Below are 22,317 nucleotides of genomic sequence, written 5' to 3' on the forward strand. Positions count from 1 at the left end.
CGGTTACCCTTGTATATAAAACTAATTAACCTATCTAATTAACTTATCTCCCAACACTTCAATTCCCCCAAAGTTCTCTCCAACTCCACCACCAGCCACCACACACTCCCACCACCGACTGCACCCACCACCCACAACAGTTGTAAACTGCACACTCCCTCTACCCGACAACACCGCTGCCGTCTACCTCCTCACCACCAGCTCACACACCTGCCGTCGCCACTCCACCACCTCATGAATAATGACATACGCGACCTTCTTTTCCATTTCTCCTACTGCTTCTTCTGTCATCCTTCACTTCTTCATCTTCTTCCTTCATTTTCTCTATATATAATTTCTTCCTTCCTCATTTCGTTTTTTCTTCAATTTCATTAAAGGTAAGGTATATACAATACAAAACCCAGAAAAATCAAAATCACAAACCCTAATTCCCCAGAAATCTCCATTTCCTTTTAAAAAAAATTATGTGATTCAAATTAAAAATTGGATTTCGTTTGAATATATTGTAACACCCCCTCATACCAAGGTACCTTACCAAGACTACCCAAGCATGAAAGGCTGTTACCATCTCGGTTGCCCGAGGTTAGTATAGATCAAAAGCGTCCGTCCTAAACACATTTATTAGAAGTACTGTAAAGTATTAATGTTTACAACAATTCAAATCCAAACCAAAACCAATAAAGTGAATACAACTGAGGACAACTACAAAATCATAGCTAAGACTCGTGACTGTGATACTACAACTGGTGATGACGACTTCCCCATGACCGCCCAAGCTCACCAAAAGCAATACCTGTCAAATCTGCTCACCATCCCCGAATGGATCACCGCAGGTTTTACAAAACAACAACAACGGGGTCGACTACTCAATCAATCTAAGACAACAAACAATACCACCAAATGATCATCGATCTCACACAAGAATCGACTACACACCGAAGTGTGTAGCCCCGCCATTACCCATCGCAACAGGGTAATCCTCGCCGCCAGTGGGTGACCGCAGCCCATCCCCACCTAGTCCAGCTCATCAATGAGCGACTAACAATCCCTGTCCCTTAATGTGCACATCCCCTCCCGTGACGGGTTCCACGGAGGGCGAACTAGGGTGTGAAGCCACTCCCGCAAGTGACTCCACCACAATCACACACACCCAGCATCACAGCTGTCACAACACCACAACCGTCACAACACAACCACACCAACACCGTCTCCACAACACCCATCCTCCGATGATCAGCAGATAACAACAATTATGAACATATGCAATCTCAATCAATTAATAGTACTGAGTAGGAGAAACCCTACCTTTTCGCAATCCGCTTACGCTGCAATCAACCATACAATTGCATAACAAATACCACATCGTCACCTACAACAACAATTACATGATTCCAATCACTAACTGCAAAACCCCATTTCCCCCAATTCATGATCAAAGACAAACCCTAAATATCAATCATTGAATATAAGGATGGGGACTTACCGAAGATGAATCAAAGGAAAGAATACAATTGCTATGATCACCCAAAGGAGAGATTCAGAGATGATTAGAGCGTCGTAGGATGTTTTAGGTTTTGTAAATTGTAAATAGAAACTGTTTATCGTAATATATAACGCCCTAACCATTCCCAAATAAAATCGAGAAATAATACTCGACGGACCGGGTACTCGGTCGAGTATAGAGCATACTCGGCCGAGTATCCTCTACTCGGTCGAGTATTCCTCATACTCGGCCGAGTATTCCTCGGCAGAAGCCAAACAGAATACACTTTTAACATTACTCCGCCGAGTAGGCACTACTCGGTCGAGTACTTAACTTATAAAAATCCGTAGTGTTACAATCTTCCCCCCTTAAAAAGAACTTCGTCCCGAAGTTCACACTCTACTATAAAACAAAGCACAACACTACGCCACAAGACTATACCAACCACATATAACAACACCAAGGAACTATACAAGTCACCACAAAATCATTATCCCGACTCAAAGCAAAACAACAAACAAAACGAAACACGACCGCGAAGTTCCAACCCAACCTATAAAACATGGACACTTAACACCAACTCCACAAACCACTCTTCCTTCCACAACATGGCTCACGATATCGTCTCAACTATAGCATAGGCTCTCAATACTGACTCCATAACATTACCCAATAACCACAATATAATGTTGCCAACCTTGTATTACTTCCATAACACTCAATAGCACTCAATCCACCAAAAGAAGATCAATCATCAAAACGGAATGTTACATTCTACCACTCTTAAAAGGAACTTCGTCCTCGAAGTTTACTCACACTCATCCACATCATCATCCAAATTGCCAAAACTCTCGAACTCATAAATATCATCATCCACTTTTATCAACACTATCAAAAATTCTCACACTCCTAAACATCGAACTACTACAAGCATAGCCATGGCCTTTTAACACTATCAACCACTATATGTATCCATCCATTCCTTATGCTACACCAACACTCTACGTCCAATAATATTACGACATGCACAACCCTCAAACGCTCTTTGCCGCATCCTACTCCTCTTAAGACATATGTTATGTCCTCGTAACTCACTAATACTAGATCTTTAGCTATACCTCTCATTATTTTCATCACCACCACATGTGAAAGATACCCACTTATAATCTAACACTTACTATATCCAAGGCTCTCTTACTTAAACAGTTCTCATACCTCAACTCATTCTGCACTCCATCTAACCAATGCCACACAATCCTGATCATAACAAACACTCTAACTCTTCCACATTACCGCAACACGACATACCTCTCTATATAAACTATATAAAACTCTTATCGCCAAAAGCATAATTCACGATCCACACTTGTTACGTACACTCACACTAGATCCTCAAGTTCCTTTCTTTCATTACCGCAAAACTCATACATAACTTAACACGACCCTAAATACCCAACACCCTACACTCACTGTCTCAACAAAGGATTATGAACCATCTGCATATATCAGATCATTACCACACATGTTCTACGAATCACTTGCCATTACCATGTCTACCAAAGCCTCATCTAGAACAAGATCAAAATTACTGTGACAACCTATCACAACTGTGTCCCATCAACACAATATCACTATACCATGATAACAACGAAAACATATACAACTCTCTTTCATATCATACTCTACCCTCATTCCCAAACTGAAACTGGTAAGAAACATCAACAAACAAAACAACGGTCTACATGTCTAACCGAAATTCACAAGAAACAACAGCAACAAGACAACAATCTATGCATAACCGGTCTGTACTTTCAAAACTCAAATCGTAACCGCCCCGTATACTCCACCACAACCGTGACGGCTTCAGTAACACCGCCCGGAATAAATAGCCGATCCAGCAAAAAAATATCCGCATCACAACACAAAGTACCGTGTGCCGGATCACCACCCGAGGCACAACACCCACATCGATAAACATCACACCCACATATAATTCCCATAAACACCGACTCGATGACATTTCGAACAAGAAAACTCTTTCAAAACCGTTTTACTAGATTATAACACAACATATTATACGGAATAAACATACAAGAATCTCATACCTATCATCCATACCTTTTCACGGAGTAAACATGTATCATCAATACACATACGATTTTAACTATCCATGCCAGATCAACCGAATTATTACCTTTTGAACCTCATTCCATTAGATTGTCGTACCCAACATCTATCACAACCATTCATATAACAACTTAAAGACTACCACACCCTACATTTCTCGTGAGGTCGAACCTCACACAAACATTTATACACATCATAGACCCATAATCACATCCAACTAGTCAATCCTGATCACGTAAGTTACCACTTGACAATGAATATCTCTTATCCAGACTTAACTCAGGTGCCCTTCATAACATATCTTCGTTTACACACAATTATCACCACCCGGTGAACGTAGCCATATTATCTGTACCCAACTACCAACGAATACCTCATATATCCATACCTTAAACTCCCTCATAACCAAACATTAATCACCTTCACAAAATCAACCTCATTAGAACAACTAACTTCCCCAAAATAACATCATCCTCAACCACTAGTGACAATACTATGACACCAACATTTTTCATGTGACTACTCTCTTACTATCACTTCTTAATATAACAATCCTTTTCCTCCCTTTGGTTCTCATCCCAAACAACAAACATCAAATATATCAACAAAAATTACCTCAACACTATTTCCAATTCCATCCGTAATTGTATCGTCACCCGACTCACCACCAAAATCTCATATCGTGCAAATTCTTTACCCAACTTTTGCTTTCTTTAATTCCTCGAAACTCATGATTATCATGTTGTCCTGGAACTTCTATATAACTGTAAACTCAAATCCTCATGATAGTATCATACATTTCTACGATTCCTTACTTTTATATCACATATCCTCAGTGAACATGTTCCTAGTTTTACTCCCCTTATTCTTTTCTTTTACCCTCGACAAACTCCCTTAATAATTCAACTCTTCATTATTTCTATCTAACTCTCTAGTGCTCCGGTTACCTTCACATAGCTCCAAACTCAAATCCCATTATTTTATGTCGATATCGTCTCACTCTTTCTTACCATGGGTCTTCTCTCATTATACTATAACTCCCAATTGTCACTAATCTATCCATAAAATCAACGTTTAAAGTTCAAACAATTGTATCTCCCTTTTTACATCACTAGGAAACCAAAATTCATCTCATACCGTTAGTTGCCCAAAGAATTACTCACTAGGCTCACATCGTGAAAATTCCAAATTCCCAAACTTGGTCACTATCTACAAATCCACGTCGCGACATAACTCTATCCAAGTTCACTATATACCCCTCTTCTCCATCCCTCTAAAGCAACCTTTCATTACATATATCCTTAAGCAACACAATGCTAACCGTCTCCCTCTATAAGTCCTTACACATCCCGAAATGTCACACTTACTTTTATACTACTCAATACACGACTATATCACTCATCGTATCTCACAAAACATGCTCTTTACCTCGATTAGCTCATCATTCTTCCCTTTTCTTTTTCCACTATCCTTCACAACCACATTAACACATGTCTTCCTTACCCAACACATGTCCCTCATAAGCCATCATTCTCCATGTCATACCTTCCGGTAACTTACGTATCAAGACCGTCTCACATATAAAAGAATGCGTTAAGACTCAAAACATACATGTGTATATACCCTACGACTCAAAACAATGAAAAACATAGCCACCGGCTCAAAACAAAAGTAAGAACATAGCCACCGACTCAAAGTGGCCGCCCAACGAGGTACTCGGTCGAGTACATAACATACTAGGTCGAGTACAAGGTACTCGGTCGAGTAACTATATTACTAGGTCGAGTTTTCGACTCCAGAAGCAACTCAATTGCCGCAGAAGGATTACTCGGTCGAGTATTGGGAATACTCGGCCGAGTAGACCCTACTCGGTCGAGTATAAGACTACTCGGCCGAGTCCATGACTCCAGACGCTAAACAGTATTATCACAGAGAGATTACTCGGCCGAATATGGAATACTCGGTCGAGTATAAAAGACACTCGGCCGAGTAGGGACTACTCGGTCGAGTATAGGCGCAGTTCTCAGCACCGTCCAGTTTTCGTAAAACAGTCATATCTCACTCGTTACTTGGTCATTCTGGGCGTGTGACCTATCGTTAGAATCGTAAGAGGACAAGCTATCACCTCAACTTGGAATCACAGCAATATCATTTCTCGAACTCGACTTATAACAGTTTTAAGACAACCCTTCCGTAATCGGTATTCAGATAAATCAAGCTTTCTAATGCCAAAACAACTTGAACATGCATAAGGCAACAAAAACAACTTAATACTTCTAAATACCAGTACATGGATGAACTTTTATCATTCTCACATGAAAATTAAACACGACATTTAGGTATATAGACGCTTGACCTTAATCACATGCTTATACCAACAAATAAAACACTATCGGTATCATGATCATATACACATGTACCACTACCCTTTTGAAAGCCACGTATTAAACAGGTAACATGCTCAACATATTTCATGTTCAAGATATATCGTATACAAATTCACAATTCACCTTTCATATTTTACCATGTTCCAACACTTAACATGCCAACATATTCCATGCTCAAAGTTTCAACATCAACAAATCGTCGATACATCTTTCAACAACTATCACATTCCACTTCTTTCATCATTTAATCCAACCATGCACAAGATTCAAACTATAGATATCAAACACACATAACTCAAACATATAACGTTTTCCCCATGTGACCGGCTTGAGATCGTAAGGGCCTTAGTGCGACTCCGGGACGTCTCCCAAGTCTTTGCGGTAGCTCCAAACAACTCTCCCCGGGTTCATTTTATTTAGACTCCCTAAGTTCATTGAGTTCATTAGTTTTAGGTGCCGGAATCGTCGGCTCTGATACCACTTTGTAACACCCCCTCATACCAAGGTACCTTACCAAGACTACCCAAGCATGAAAGGTCATTACCATCTCGGTTGCCCGAGGTTAGTATAGATCAAAAGCGTCCGTCCTAAACACATTTATTAGAAGTCTTGTAAAGTATTAATGTTTACAACAATTCAAATCCAAACCAAAACCAATAAAGTGAATACAACTGAGGACAACTACAAAATCATAGCTAAGACTCGTGGATCGTGATACTACAACCGGTGATGACGACTTCCCCATGACCGCCCAAGCTCACCAAAAGCAATACATCCAAATCTGCTCACCATCCCCGAATGGATCACCGCAGTTTTACAAAACAACAACAACGGGTCGGTACTACTCAATCAATCTAAGACAACAAACAATACCACCAAATGATCATCGATCTCACACAATGAACCGACTACACACCGAAGTGTGTAGCCCCGCCAGATTACCCATCGCAACGGTAATCCTCGCCGCCATGGGTGACCGCACCCATCCCCACCTAGTCCAGCTCATCAATGAGCGACTAACAATCCCCGTCCCTTAATGTGCACATCCCCTCCCGTGACGGGTTCCACGGAGGGCGAACTAGGGTGTGAAGCCACTCCCGCAAGTGACTCCACCACAATCACACACACCCAAAGATCACAATTGTCACAACACCACAACCGTCACAACACAACCACACCAACACCGTCTCCACAACACCCATCCTCCGATGATCAGCAGATAACAACAATTATGAACATATGCAATCTCAATCAATTAATAGTACTGAGTAGGAGAAACCCTACCTTTTCGCAATCCGCTTACGCTGCAATCAACCATACAATTGCATAACAAATACCACATCGTCACCTACAACAACAATTACATGATTCCAATCACTAACTGCAAAACCCCATTTCCCCCAATTCATGATCAAAGACAAACCCTAAATATCAATCATTGAATATAAGGATGGGGACTTACCGAAGATGAATCAAAGGAAAGAATACAATTGCTATGATCACCCAAAGGAGAGATTCAGAGATGATTAGAGCGTCGTAGGATGTTTTAGGTTTTGTAAATTGTAAATAGAAACTGTTTATCGTAATATATAACGCCCTAACCATTCCCAAATAAAACTGCAGAAATAATACTCGACGGACCGGGTACTCGGTCGAGTATAGAGCATACTCGGCCGAGTATCCTCTACTCGGTCGAGTATTCCTCATACTCGGCCGAGTATTCCTCGGCAGAAGCCAAACAGAATACACTTTTAACATTACTCCGCCGAGTAGGCACTACTCGGTCGAGTACTTAACTTATAAAAATCCGTAGTGTTACATATATGGGCTTAATTTGGATTAAAAAAAAGTTGATCTCACGACCACTGGCTAATTTTGGTGCGAGATGGATGGTGTTTTTGAGGACAAGGATCGATTCCAGACTATATTTTTGGCCAATTGATTGCGTCTCCGAAGGTGAGGGTCGATTCCGATAGGTAATTTTCGTTGGTGGAAAATCGTTTTTGGGGACGAAAGCCAATTTTACGGCGAGTTGGAGTGGTCGGATGTCGGATATCGGTTGTCGGGCGATGGGTGGTGGATGGTGTGGTGGTAGATAGTGGGTGCCGGGTGTTGGTTGTGAGGTGCTTTCTGTGTTGTACTGTTTGTTGGTAAGAAGAAGAAATAAAGAATTGAAGAAATGAAGAAGTTAGGGGTCACTTGTTTACAAACCGGTAATCTTAGGTTAAAAATGGGGTTGGTCTACTAAAAGTTAAATGACGTTAAAGACGAGATTATTCCCGGTTAAACACGAGGATAGATTAATATGAGAAGAGATGACATAGGATGGATTATTCCTATGAAATAACCCTATTATTAATTATAAGATCTCAAGTTCCTAAACTACCATTTGCCATTAATTAGTTTGAAATTTAAAATTTGAGAGAGGGAAATGAATTTTTTTAATAAATTTACTATTATAGCTTTGTTGGCGCCCAATTTAAGCGTCACCCGGTGGCACCATCTCATTTTCTTTTTTTATTTTGTTAACCGTGAAGCGTGAGTGTATTAGTTGTTAACTGTTTTTTAACTTGTTTTTCTTTCAGTTTTAAATGTTGGGCTAATTTCTGCTATTGGATCCGTCTTATGCTATAGGACGGTCCAATAAAAAAGTTGTTAGTGATATTTTTAAAATCATGAGGTTTAGCTTCAAAATCCTCCTTGTAATTTCCTTTTCACCCAAAAAATACTCATTTTCTTCCCATTTTTATTATTAACCATTTCCCTCCAAAACTTTATCTCAGAAAAGTGATAAACCCCAATATTGCCCCTAAATAATTAAGCTACCAACAGGAGCAGACCGACATACAACCATGGTGTAGCAATTTGCTACACCGAAATCCAGAAATTTTATGAGAAAATGAAGATTTGCTACACCATAAACTATATATTTCGTACCCAAGATGTCTTAGTCTAGCGGTTAAGACGGAGGTATTATGGACAATAGGTCCCAGGTTTGATTCTCCCTCCCCTCTATTGTAATGCAACTAAGTACGCAATTCGTAGGACCAAAAAAATAAACTATATATTCCCTAATAATACGGTATGTACAAATTATATAATCTCATTTCAATCTCAATTTCCATAGTAAATCACCATTAATGACGACGTATTAATATCGTATTTACACCTTCGTTAATCTTTATTGTCTTATTTTAATATTTTTTTTCCAAATTTTCAAAGAAAGAAAGCAATAAATAGTACGGTATGTACAAATTATATTAAAACTGATCAAAGGGAAGGTTGTCAATTAGACAATCATTTTGCTTATTTATTAGCGGATTTGTGATTAGTAAGTAATTTTCTAATAGTTAATTGTTTGTTTGCTTTGTGTTTTCTTTAACTTGATTGTTGTATGTCAGTGAGTTTTAATATTAGTTTTTATCAAAATATCATAAATCTATAAGTAAAATAAATAATTGTAGAGTTTCTACGTGAAAGAAATAGCAAAGAACTGAAATTTAAAAAGATATAGTATAAAGCATACATAAAAGTGAGTCGTATTAACTGTTTTCGAGCATCATATTTTTTTTCCGAAAACAAACTCATGGGTCCGCCCCTGGCTACCAACCTTTTGACCCCCATCATGCCAGTCAGGTCAAGTTTGGGTCTGGTTATATCGGGTTCGAGTCAGATAGGATCAGCCTACCCTTTTGGGTCGGGTCGGGTCGAGTTCGGGTCGGGTCATTTCGGGTTAAATGACGTATCGGATCCGATCGGGTTTAAGTTGGGTCATTATCGAGTTCAGTTATTTTATCGCATTATTTTAATTTTTGACCATTAAATTTCGTTTTTAATCATTATTTGTTTAGTTACTTCATTATTAAGTCAAACGTATAAATCTAAACACAAACTCATTTTCGTTTTGATCAATATTGAGCTTAATAATTGTCAGGTCTTCAATTTAATCGGGTCAACATCGAGTCGGTCAAAAATGGGTCGGGTCTAGTTCGGGTTCGAGTCACTAATTATCTGGTCGCGCCGGTATATGGGTCGCAAAATTCTCGGGTTGTATTGGGTCGGGTTCGATTCGGGTTAGACTTACTAGCTCTCTACCAATGATATGTTCCCATTTTCTTTAATTTTAAGGGTAGGATTGGTATTCCATCATTATTTCTTAAATCATTCAATATGAAAAGAGGGATAATAAAAATGGGATGGAGGGAGGAGTATATATATAATATTATAAAAACTTCGGAGAGACGGTCTCTCAATAACGTTATTGAGAGACCTCTCACATGATAAGGTGAGGGACCCACTAAATTTTTGTTTCCCTATTATGTCTCCCACTAAATTAGTGGAAGACGTTCTCTCATGAAACCTACTAATATAATATAATGCGTGCAATTGCGATTTCAGGATTTAGGCGTAGTTACGTAGAGAGTGCAAAAATTTAATAAATCACCGGACAATACAATATCAAGTTACTGGAGGGAAATAGGATTACGGTTATTAGGTTCAGAAATTATAGTAAGAATAAATTGTTTTTCACATTTGCTTTTCTATGAGACGGTCAGTTAGTGACGACATCATGCATCTATGATCTACCCAAAAATAAGAACAACTCTAAACGATAACTAGTGTTATACCCGTGCAATGGGTAGGCTTGTTACAAAACGGAAAAAAAAATATGGACTTTCCTATTTTATAGAGGCAATAAACCCGTAAATCTTGACCCGTGGCTCAAGTTTAATCGAACCTGGAACCACCTTCTAACATAAAGTTCAAGTTTAGATAAACCAGCAAATCACATTAATTACTCAAAAATGTATACTTAAAATATTTAAAATCAATTTAGAAATATAATCATAATATATTGTATGCTTGTGTTTGATGTTAAGTAATGCAATGTTAAATATTAACAATGAATGAATATAAAGTTATTACATATTTTAACTAAAATATTTGAATCATCAACATGATTATTCAAATTTTCAAAATCATATATAAAATCATGGCTAAAACATCTGAATTATCAACATGAGTATTGAAATTTATGATGTTCAGTTGAATTCCCTACATTTTTCTTTTCAGAATTTTCAATTTGATTTCATAGATTTCTATTTTATTTACTTTTACCACTTAAAATACCATTATGTCCTCATACTTTCTCATTCATATCAAGAACCACAATAAATTGGAAAGGTAGTTTAGCAACCCCCTCATTTTAACTAGTTTTTCATTATTATTTTTTAAATTTAAACACCATTTTTAAACCTCGTGCAAAAATATTCGTATAAAATTTTAAGCGATTGGAGCGAGTATAATATAAGCTTTATATATCTCATCGCCAAAAAACTTACCTATCCAAAACATTAGTTGCCATTATGCCCTACCCAATATACATATACATATACATATACATATACATATACATATACATATACATATACATTTACGTTAATACGGTTGAGTGACAACAAATTAAACATCCTTGAAATACAATACGATTATCGGTTAGTCTCCCAATATACAGAGGTATTCGTCTTTACATTAAACGGGTTAAGGCTCTGTTTGCTAAACAGCGGATTAATATTGGCAGAAGCAGATTGTGAAAGCATATTATAATTAGCAGATTTTGTTGACAGGTTTGACTAGTATATTCGATTAGCAGATTTTGTTAAAGGTGTTTGGTAAGTAGCAGATTTAAATTAGCAGATTATCTCAATCTTTTGTAAAATGACAAGTAAGTACATGAATTAACTATGGAATAAAGGTAAGGTTATATTTTCCTAAGGGTAAAAATGTGAATTTATTTTTTTCCCAATCTACTCTTAGAATATGCTGGGGGGAGCAGCATATTGTAAAATAGTAGATTCGGCCCCAATCTACTATCCCAATATGCTGTTTACCAAACACCCCAAATAGCATATAAGACAAATTTATTACTTTTTCCCAATACATTCTGCTTGGCTGCTTTTGTCTTAATTATACTATTTAATCCACCTTAAATTTAAAACGGATATATTCGTATCAAATAAAAAAATTTGTACAACTATATTAACAAAACACACATCTAGACGTTCAAGCCCATAAATTCCATGTCCCGAACTATTAGCCACACCACTAAACATACACTACTATTTTTAAATTGTAAACCCTAATTAAATGACTTGCATTTGCTTGATGTTCAGCCGCATTCACTATCCATCTCTTTTACTTCATGGCTACCTCCCTAAAAAAAGTAGTAAAAAAACCCTCTTAATCATACTTCAAATTTGGCTTATTTGAAAATATTGCACCAAAATCAAGTAATTTTTGTGGTTTAGTTATTTTTATATCTAATAAGTAAAGATTGTGTCTAGTATGCATCTTATTATTTAACGTTTTTTTAGTTTAATTTCAAATTTTATTTTTATTTTTTATTTCCTGAATTTTTGGTATCAATAAACAAATTTAAAAGTCTTTTGATGTTATATTTGCATCTCAAAATCTATAATTTGACATTGTATTTTTAAATTTCGAAAACTAAATTCGGGTTATTTTCTGGAATTAATTTGGATATGTTATTCTAATTGTATATTTTACATTTTTCATAAAAGAAAATAATCAATCAATATCTATCTATCTTCTATATTAATAAAGGAAGCTTTTTTCGAGCGATTATAAAAACTCCAACAATAATAAACCACTTACAAATTAATATAAATATAAAAAATCAAATAAATAATAAATAAAGCTTCTTATTTATAATATATAATATGGTACGTTAGGTAGATGGAGTAAATTAGATAATTAATAATTAATTAGCAAGGTTTTCCGAATAAGAATTTGAATTATAGCAAACGTTTTATAAAGCACATATATTTATTGTATGATGATGCCTATCAGGAATCATCCTGCATTCTCCCTAATCTATAAAGACATTGCATACAAGTCAAATACGTGTTGCAAATTCAACCAGTGTATCAATCCCATTGTTCCACGCTATATATACCAAGTATTTAAATGGTACCATGACATTCATGATTAAAATAAGCACCTTCCAATCACTAATAATAATTATAATTACTATATGAATGTTCATCTTTTCTTTGTTGATTATTTCTTGTATGAATGATAGTCAGTCACATGTTACCGTTTTAGTTTCTTGCGGAATGATCTAGCATGAAGTTGTATTATGTATAAATCGACATCTAATTCTTTACCGTTTTGATTGCAGGATATAACGAGTTAACGATTATAGGACGTCGAATTAGCAATGAGAAAACTGGCAAGGTAAACCTTTTTAATATGCCTTTCCAATATTGAGATTTTATGCTTCATTAACGTACCTAATACTCATACTTCATCGTATCGATCTTCATTATATAATCAATGTTACTGACGTTTGTAAGTTTGCTATTTCGTGTCTCGCGTTTATATCTCAGGTGGCATGGTACAAAATCATCGTAAAAGAGTACATGTTCAATATTTGTTGATAGGTGATTTTATTTAGATCAAAGATCGTGAGGCTATGAGCATTGACGGAATCGATGCTCTTATTTGTCGAAATTAAAACCCTATCAAAAGCAGATAATTCACTACCCTAAAGTCGTAAACCCTTCATACCATTAATTAGTCAATTTATTTTTTTTAAGTGATTTAGTATTTAGTTTTAATATTATTTGATTAACGGTGTGAGAGCACATACAAAGATGTTGTAAACCACTATAATAGTGAAGAAGATGGTGCTTGAACTCGAGTTGATTCAACAACCCATTCACCAAACAAATAAACAATGAGAAACGTCGTCCAATAGCCAACTAACCCGACACAAATGAGAACAGCGATAGAAAGGCGTACAAAAGTAACATTTTAGATCTGATATCATACAAAGTAGTAGAAAAAAAAACGTTGGAGCTTCAACTAACACGACTTAAAAACAAAAATAGTACACATAAGATTATATGAAGTAGCTTTATCAAATTATACATAAAGGGCCATATATGGTTTTTAGGTCGTCATAATCAACGTGGTATCTTTCCATATTTGTACAACACTTTGGAGTTTTTACCATAAGATGTAAATAGTTTATCCAAGTCTTTTTCGAAGCACTAAGGAGCTAGCTAGCATAGAAAATCACTTTGATTCTCACGATAGGTAAAAAGTCCTTAATGCACAACTTGGCAATAGACATAGCTATGTGAAAGTGCTTTAAAAGTGGCCTCATTAAGAGTTCGAGCCATTTTACGGATAGGCGAATAAATACGAACTTAGTCTAAGCTCTCTTAATTAACGTCTACTATTGCTAAACAATAAACAATATTTTTCGTGTGTTTGTAACTTACTGGGAATTGAAAATTACGTAAAACAATAAGCACAAATTACGTATGCTCATATCATCAAATTTTATCAATCTCTTTCCTACAAACTTATTAATAAAATAATTTTCCTACATATATAATAATTTGGGTAGTAAACAAAAGTCTAATAACTTTACAACTCTAATCTCCAACATGGAGTAGCTTTATTATTTATTTATTTATTTATATTTATTTGCATATTTATTTTGTTTATCTTACTAATCTTACTCCCTTCGTCCCGTTTATTTATTTACCTCGGTTTTTTTAATCAAATGACTAAAACGGAGGGAGTATTTAGTTAAAATTCTAACCATAGAGATGAGAATTTGAGTTGTGCTTGAACAAGTTTTTGCGATTGTGCCAGTTGCACAATCTATTATTATGTAAAGTTAATGAGAAGACATTAGTCTATTAGGACTATTATTTTGAGCGATTATAGAGAATCCAACAATTGTAAACAAATTATTTTAATCTTCGAGTAGTTTTATTTAAAGTTTAAGTGATACGAACCGTCTGATTTTTAGGGAAATTATTATGAGAGATTAGCGTTACTTAAACTACAAACTACAAAAGAGAATGGTAGATTAAAGATAAAAATAGACAAGAACTATGTCTCCGCCTTATTGACTTTAAAATTGAATACAAACATATATATATATATATATATATATATATATATATTTTTTTTTTTTTTTTATTACCATAAGGATTCGATCTTGCGGTTGAAATATTAAATTACAGTGTGAAAATAGTTTAAAGTATTACAATAGACTCTACAAGGTGGCTCGTGCATCGCACGGGCATTAAATTAGTATATACTTAAAAGAGGAACTTTTAAAGCGATTTTATTGGTTATTGCTTGGCTATTATTTTTGTTCAATAAATTATATAAAAATAAAAGATATACATTGAACTTAGAACTAAATAAAAACTACTTAAATGCTTTTAAAGCGATTTCATTGGAATAGATAATGTGTATTAAAGTTTTTAATACTTCATATATATAAAAAAAAAATTATTTAAGAAATTTTAAAAAAGAATTTAAAATCAGATTAAATAAAAAGATAGACTTATATATAAACTTCTATCCATTATGGAGTATTACTACAACACTAATACTACGAATACAATTTTTTATAGCTTGAACTTTAAGGTTGACATTTTTGTCTATTTGTTAAATTATAGATAATACATAGATGTTGTGATACGTGCATGTGGAGCGTCGATACGAGTGTGCGTGGGTTTAATAAGTTCAATGGTAAGGCTGATGTTTCAGTATTCCCGTGGAGGCGATCGATCAATGATGTTCGAAAATTATGAATTTATTATTATTATTATTATTATTATTATTATTATTATTATTTTTTTTTTTTTTTTTTTTTTTTTATTATTATTATTCTTTTTCTTCTTCTTCTTCTTCTTCTTCTTCAAAAGTAGACCTATTATGAAATGAGTTTAAACTGATAATGATAAGAATTTTATTACGTAAATTTTCAACTGACTGTAGTATCCTAAATATATTTCGTAGAGTGCTAATGATGTGTTATAAGGAGAATATAGTGGGACATAAGATGAGACACAAAATGGGATAGATAATCTGCTCTCGTGTAATAAAGTTATGAATTTATCATTCTATATTTGATTAGTTTATTTATTATTATCTCTAAAATACTTGCATATAAAAAAAATAATTCAAGTAATTTTCAAAGAAGGACAGTTCATTTTCCGTTATGAAATGCATATTAATTGATATACTCCGTATTAGTTTAGTAAGAGTTTTACTAAACCCCGAACAATTTTATAGTGGCATATATATATACTCCTTATCACAACTCTAATAGGCCACTAAGGCACTAACCTATAAGTAGAGATCAAAACAATAATGTGTATGAATTCTCTTGCTTTCTTTATTTCTTGCAATGTCGATTGTGTATTTGTTTACATAACTTACACTACTTTAAAAGTCTCCACACTCTAATAGGCCACTAAGGCACTAACCTATACGATGATGACGGAAAGTTTGTTGTCACAGAGATTCAAGTCTGGTCGAGGTTGGTTATTGGACAAGATTTTAGAATTGAACTGCAACCCGATGAAGGATCAACATAATATACACATCCAATAACTTGCAGCTAACATACACACTCAATGAATTGCACCAATGATATGCGATACCAACTGACAATGAGTAATACGAGTAACAACTTGTGTATATTAGTTTAGCATATTTGACATAAATATTAGATTCTCATTACAGATTAAACTCTAAATACTATTATAGAAGTCTGTTTGGGACTAAACTCTTATATTATTATGCATATATGACCGTACAAATATGATAAACATTCATGCATTTTTATTTGGTCAACTTTGAATCTACCTATACAAGCATATGCATTATTAATTTATTATTGATTCTTCATTCAGAAAATTTTTAGCGATTAATTTTCATACCTCATACTTGACGAGTTAAATGAATTTTGTTTTTCTTAGGTGGTGTTGACACTAATTATTGCATGATATGGTACGGTATATGTAGATTAATTTATGATGGATATGGATTCTCTTCAAAACGGCAACCTACCAGATTTTATCATCTAAGGATTTCGTAGGCATTAATTTAGTTTGACAATAAATTTGAGAAATTCGGTAAGTTTTAGTTCTTTTTATGAGTAGTTTTTTTAAGCAGGTCAACTTTATTTATGGCATGCACAAAAAGGCCAAAGCATAAATAAAATTGTTACAAAAGATTCTAACAAGTGGCCCGTACATCGCACGGACATTAAATCTAGTATATTTTTTTTTCGGTACGAACATTAAATCTAGTATATAGGAACGAGAAACAGTATGTTGCAAATCTAAAGTGATCTCATCATTGTATAATTAAAATGGCATTTCAAGATTGTGTAGGAGTTTTACTATTGCTAAATCAGTCACGTATTTTCTTAAATATTCAATTGTGAAGTACAAATTCTAGATACGTAAGGGGTAGTCTTTTTATTTTTTTTAGTAGTATTCTTACCCACAAAATCACAACTCAAAGAAAAAGATCACACGCCTATTTATTATGTAGAAATAGTATTCCTTCCGTCTCATTTATTTGTTTGTCTTCTATTAAAATATTTTTCATTCTCTCACAAATAATAAAAAAAAAATGATTGGAACAAAGGGAATTTATATTAACATTATTGAAAAAATGTATAATAAAAAAACAAACAAATGATTGGCCAAATGGAATATATATTAACATTATTGAGAAATTGTCTTATAGGAGAAAGTAACTTTTTCCGAGCTATTACATAGGAGTCCAACAACCTTTCCGAATGACTATCGAGCAATGTGAAATGCTGCTTAATTGGTTTTCAATTAGATAAGATAATGCTAAACCTTTCAAAATCTAAGTAAAAGATAAAACAATTAGAAACAATCTAACAGAAGTATTTCAGTTTGTATATGATACCATATTTAATTCTTCGTATTATAAATGACTACATAAGCGTGTTTTGTAAAAGCAATCTAATTAACATGAGTATGACAATTCTTATGAATTTGGTTAGTAGTATGTTGGTCTTTAATACTATACAATATACATATCTCGATCATATTATCGTTCACCCTTCGACCTCTCATTTCCTCCTGCGCACACCATTGAAATTACCTGTAAAGTAATTTTTATGCCAAATTTTATTGTATAATATATTACTATTATTATACAGTTGATTATTTTTTATTTAATGATGTAGGATGATATTACGTTTTAGTTATATATGTTAACATTTACAGTTATAGCATTATACACGATAGAACGCTACTAATAGGTTAAATAGGACTCTCATTTCCTCCTAATCAACTCTTACTTCGATTAAATAGGACTCCTACCCGAAATTTTATGAATGGAACACTATGAAAGCTAATTCATTAGTTATAATCACATTGAAAAGTTGCTAACGTAGTTTGATTTGAATGGAGATAATAGATAAGTGTCAAATATCTTCGTAAAGTTTGAAAGTACACATATAATTGTCGTGTTTTTTTATGAAGTCATTTCTAATCAAATTCATTTATCAACCAAACGATACCTTACTCTGTAAACATAGTTAATTAACCGTTACAAGTGTTGTAACTGAAATGTATTGGGGAGCGTAATTTTGTCATTTTGGAGTTGCAATTGTAATTACCACGTAAAATTAGTCTTAACTATTCGAGTGCTTTTAGCGAATTAGAAATTTATTAGCATGAGCAACTTAGTCAATTTAAAGTTGGAGTTCGAATCGAGCATCTTTGTAGACCGGAGTTGACATTTGTAATGGTTATTTTATGACTTGACGCTCAATAGTGGTTCAAGAGACAGAATATTACAAGTGGCACGGACATTAAATCTAGTATATATATAAAAGAAGGTTTTTTCAAAGCATGTGACACTCTCCATGTTTTTTAAAACACCTATATATAAATATATAAATTCGATAAAAAAAATAATGCAAAAGATATATATTAAATATTAAAGTAGTTTTAAAGAACTACATATTTATCTATAACAATGGACAAAAGCTATCTCTGTATCTCTTTTGCATTGGAATTTGTTTAGAACAAAAAGACCATTTAGAAAGCTGATGGCCAAGCCGCTATATATATATAGTTATATCCATCCATGACCTCTAAACATAAATTAGCTTAATATGGCGTCACCGAGTAACGCCCAAATTGGGTGTCACCCTTTCACAACTATTCTTAATTCAATGGGTTCCCACTCACTCCATGTGACAGAGGGGCGCCCTTTCATTTTCCACTTAGCTTATGTCTCACAATGTTTTTTTTTTTTTTTTTTAACGTATATAACTACGAATTATCGTTCTGCTGTTAGTCTGTTACTAAGCTCGGTGGCGCCTTCGCCTTCATGGACAAGATATAATTCTCTTCGTCTCATTAGATTTTGACATTAAAATATTTTTGAGTACCATTTTTGAAGTTTCGTGCATATTCATCGTGTTGTATATCATACCGAGTAGAGTATTATTGTGCTAAATTTTGTTGCTAATGAATGCTTTATTATTTATCCGCATGTTAATGTAATCTAGATGGTTTATATATGAACAAACTTATTGTTGATGTTGAATGCTAAAAAGCAACAGGTAGAAGAAGAATGTGGCAATCAATGTGTACGTAGATATTGAGTTATTGTTTATTGAGTTTTATTATGCGTCGTTCTGTTTGTATTTATTTACAAGATAAGATTAGTAAGCTAACCAGGAGGTGTATAGTTGCATACCTAATAATAAAGTGCTTGGCTTCCATCCTCCCCTTTGTGGATGAGCAGGAACCATTGTGTTTCTCATTGTTACTTTGGTAGACGAGTAATGATTAGTAAAGCCTTTTGGGTTTCAAAAAAAAAATTGTGATGATTCTTTGAATCGATCATTCTATCACAAACGATATTTATACAAAAAAAAAAATCTGTTATTCACTCACAACATTAACGTTGGCCGAAAAATAAGAAATTTGTTTGCGTTATAACAACAATGGTTGAACAAACTATATAGAAATATGATTTAACTTTCAAATTGTTAGTTTCAGTGAACAACGGTTGAAGAATGCGGGAACCATTGTCCATTGTTCTAGACTTCTAGTGGTTGAAGAAAATGAAATACAGAGTGCTGGCCTTCTCATTTCTCTCCTTCAAATATGAAAACAAAATTTGAGTGTGTAACCGTTTTCTATATTTCAATTGATAAACTAATATATTTCTTACTGTCCTATAGGCTATACATACATATATGCAATCCACCAGTCATCATTCATCAACCTCACTTACGCCAACAACATACCCCACCTTAAAATGGCAACAATTTTACGCCCAAGTTTAACCACCAATCCATCAGCAGACACTCATTTATTCGGATTATCTAAGGAATCGTCTGCCATGACAACCACACAAAAAACATCACTATGGCACTCACCGGTGCTATACTTATTCGGCGTACTAGCCGCAATGCTTGGCCTCATAATTTTCCCTCTTCTGATGTTGCTCTACTCTCATTGGAGGCGTTTTTCAGACCATGAAAACCAACAAAGTGATGATGATGACTTGGAGAACCGGGAAGGTATTAGTAAGATTAACAACCCTGCTGATTTTGAACAAAACATCGTTGTTATTATGGCTGGTGATGATATGCCTACCTTTTTGGCTAATCCTGTTCAATTAGTCCGTAATCCCATTCCTAATCAAGATCTTTCTCCCTCTACGTAGAAAGATAGAACCTTTTTGCCTAATCCTGTTCAATTAGTCCGTAATCCAATTCCTAATTAACATTGTTGGAATATTGCTCCAAAATTAGTTGAAGTTATTTCCTATATTTTAGTTAGTAGTTAATATTAATCCTAATAATATGGCACTAGTTGTTGATAACATAGAATTAGTCATTAGCATGATTAGTTACTAGAGTCAATGTTGAGAAAAATGTGAACGTGGGATAACCACCACTTATGCTAGGTTTTAGCATTTAGTAGTTTAGATAAATTGTCGCCTATTTAAAGGCTACGTTATTATCTATTTAATTGAGCAAGTTTACGATTAACTTCTCCTTTTTCTTTCTAAATAATATTCCCCTTAGAAATTCTACAAAGATTTTTTTCACTCTACGTAGAAAGATAGAAATAAGGACCTAAAGTATCAATCATTGTATAGCTATGAGGACTTGGTGTTATGCTTCCGTCAAACATTCCGTTATCTTTTCCCTTTTTATTTCTTTGAAAGGTTGGGAAATGAAGATATGATTTGTGATTAATAATGAACTAGATTTCGTGCCGTGCAGCGCACGGGTCACTTAATATAGTCTTAAATATTTGAGTTAAAAAAATTATAATATTTTTCATCAATTGAAAAAATGACCTGGTTACATTCTAAATCCACTAACATACTTGAAACACTTATTAAATAGCCAATATTAAGTGGAGCTAAGATACTATGGGTTGCATGGAAAGAAACGTTGGCCTTGTATCATAGATAAATAAATAGATCATTGGTAAGTTGTTGTGCAAGTTACAAGTTGTAGTTGGAGTCATTTTTAGAGCATGTTTGGCCCTTTTTTTAAAATATAGTTTCTGTTTTTTAAAAGTAATTTTCAAAAAACTGTTTTTTCTAAAAATTAGGGTATATTTTGGTTAAGCTCATAATAAGTGTTTTTTATAATTTCTAGTGTTTGGCCTAATTTACCTGTTTTAGTTTATTTTGAATTCATTTATTGTTGTATAAATATATTTTCCATCAACATATATAAAAAAATATAGAATCATAGATAAATGATATAGGTACAGATTATACTATATTGTAAATTATACTATAAGACCGTTGTATAGTACGACCGCTTAAAAAGTCGCCATTTTATGTTAAAAAATGATAATGTTTTATTTTTTATAAAGTGACTAATTTTTATTAGTGGTCACTTTTCAACATAAAGAAATGATCACTATTTATCGTAAAATGCTCATTTTGTGTCTCTCGCAGTCTCGCTCCATACGATGTTGGTGCACAATAATTACTGAACTTAGTAAATTATAATTTATTGTGAATCCAATTTATGCATAAGAGAATGTAACATTTTTTATGTTTTTTCTTAATCTTTTCATGATACTTGTGATATTTTTTACTTAGTACTCATTTTTATAATACTAAGCTATAAATATGTATTTTATTGTATGGTTTTATAATGTTACAAGTAACGTAAAAGATCACAAATTTTGTTTATTAACATAGTTTGACAAAAATGAAAAAAAATAATTTACGGTAACGTCACGTCATGCCTTGAAATAATAATTTACCTAAACAAAGTTGGAAGTTTATAGTTGTTGGTTTTGGAAGAAATAGAAACAGAAGCATCAATTTGATGCTTCTGTTTTTGGGGTGAAAAGTGGATTTGAGCTTTAGAAAAACTTTCTATTTTTTTAAAAATGAGGTGTTTGGCACATCTTCTAGTTTTGGGAAACAAAAACACTTTTT

At 34.0% G+C, this 22,317-nt stretch overlaps 1 long non-coding RNA gene across 1 annotated transcript; it reads right to left on the reverse strand.

Moving 5' to 3' along the window:
- Positions 1-602: 602 nt before the first annotated feature.
- On the reverse strand, positions 603-19,738 carry LOC141596421 (uncharacterized). The gene is made up of 4 exons (XR_012522480.1): positions 19,591-19,738; positions 7,282-7,345; positions 1,306-1,369; positions 603-802 (listed from the first exon to the last, which is right to left on the reverse strand). It is a non-coding gene; the product is annotated as an uncharacterized LOC141596421 (long non-coding RNA).
- Between the last annotated feature and the right edge of the window lie 2,579 nt (positions 19,739-22,317).

Source organism: Silene latifolia, chromosome 8 (genome assembly GCF_048544455.1).
Source record: "Silene latifolia isolate original U9 population chromosome 8, ASM4854445v1, whole genome shotgun sequence".
In the NCBI taxonomy this organism is placed as follows: domain Eukaryota; kingdom Viridiplantae; phylum Streptophyta; class Magnoliopsida; order Caryophyllales; family Caryophyllaceae; genus Silene; species Silene latifolia.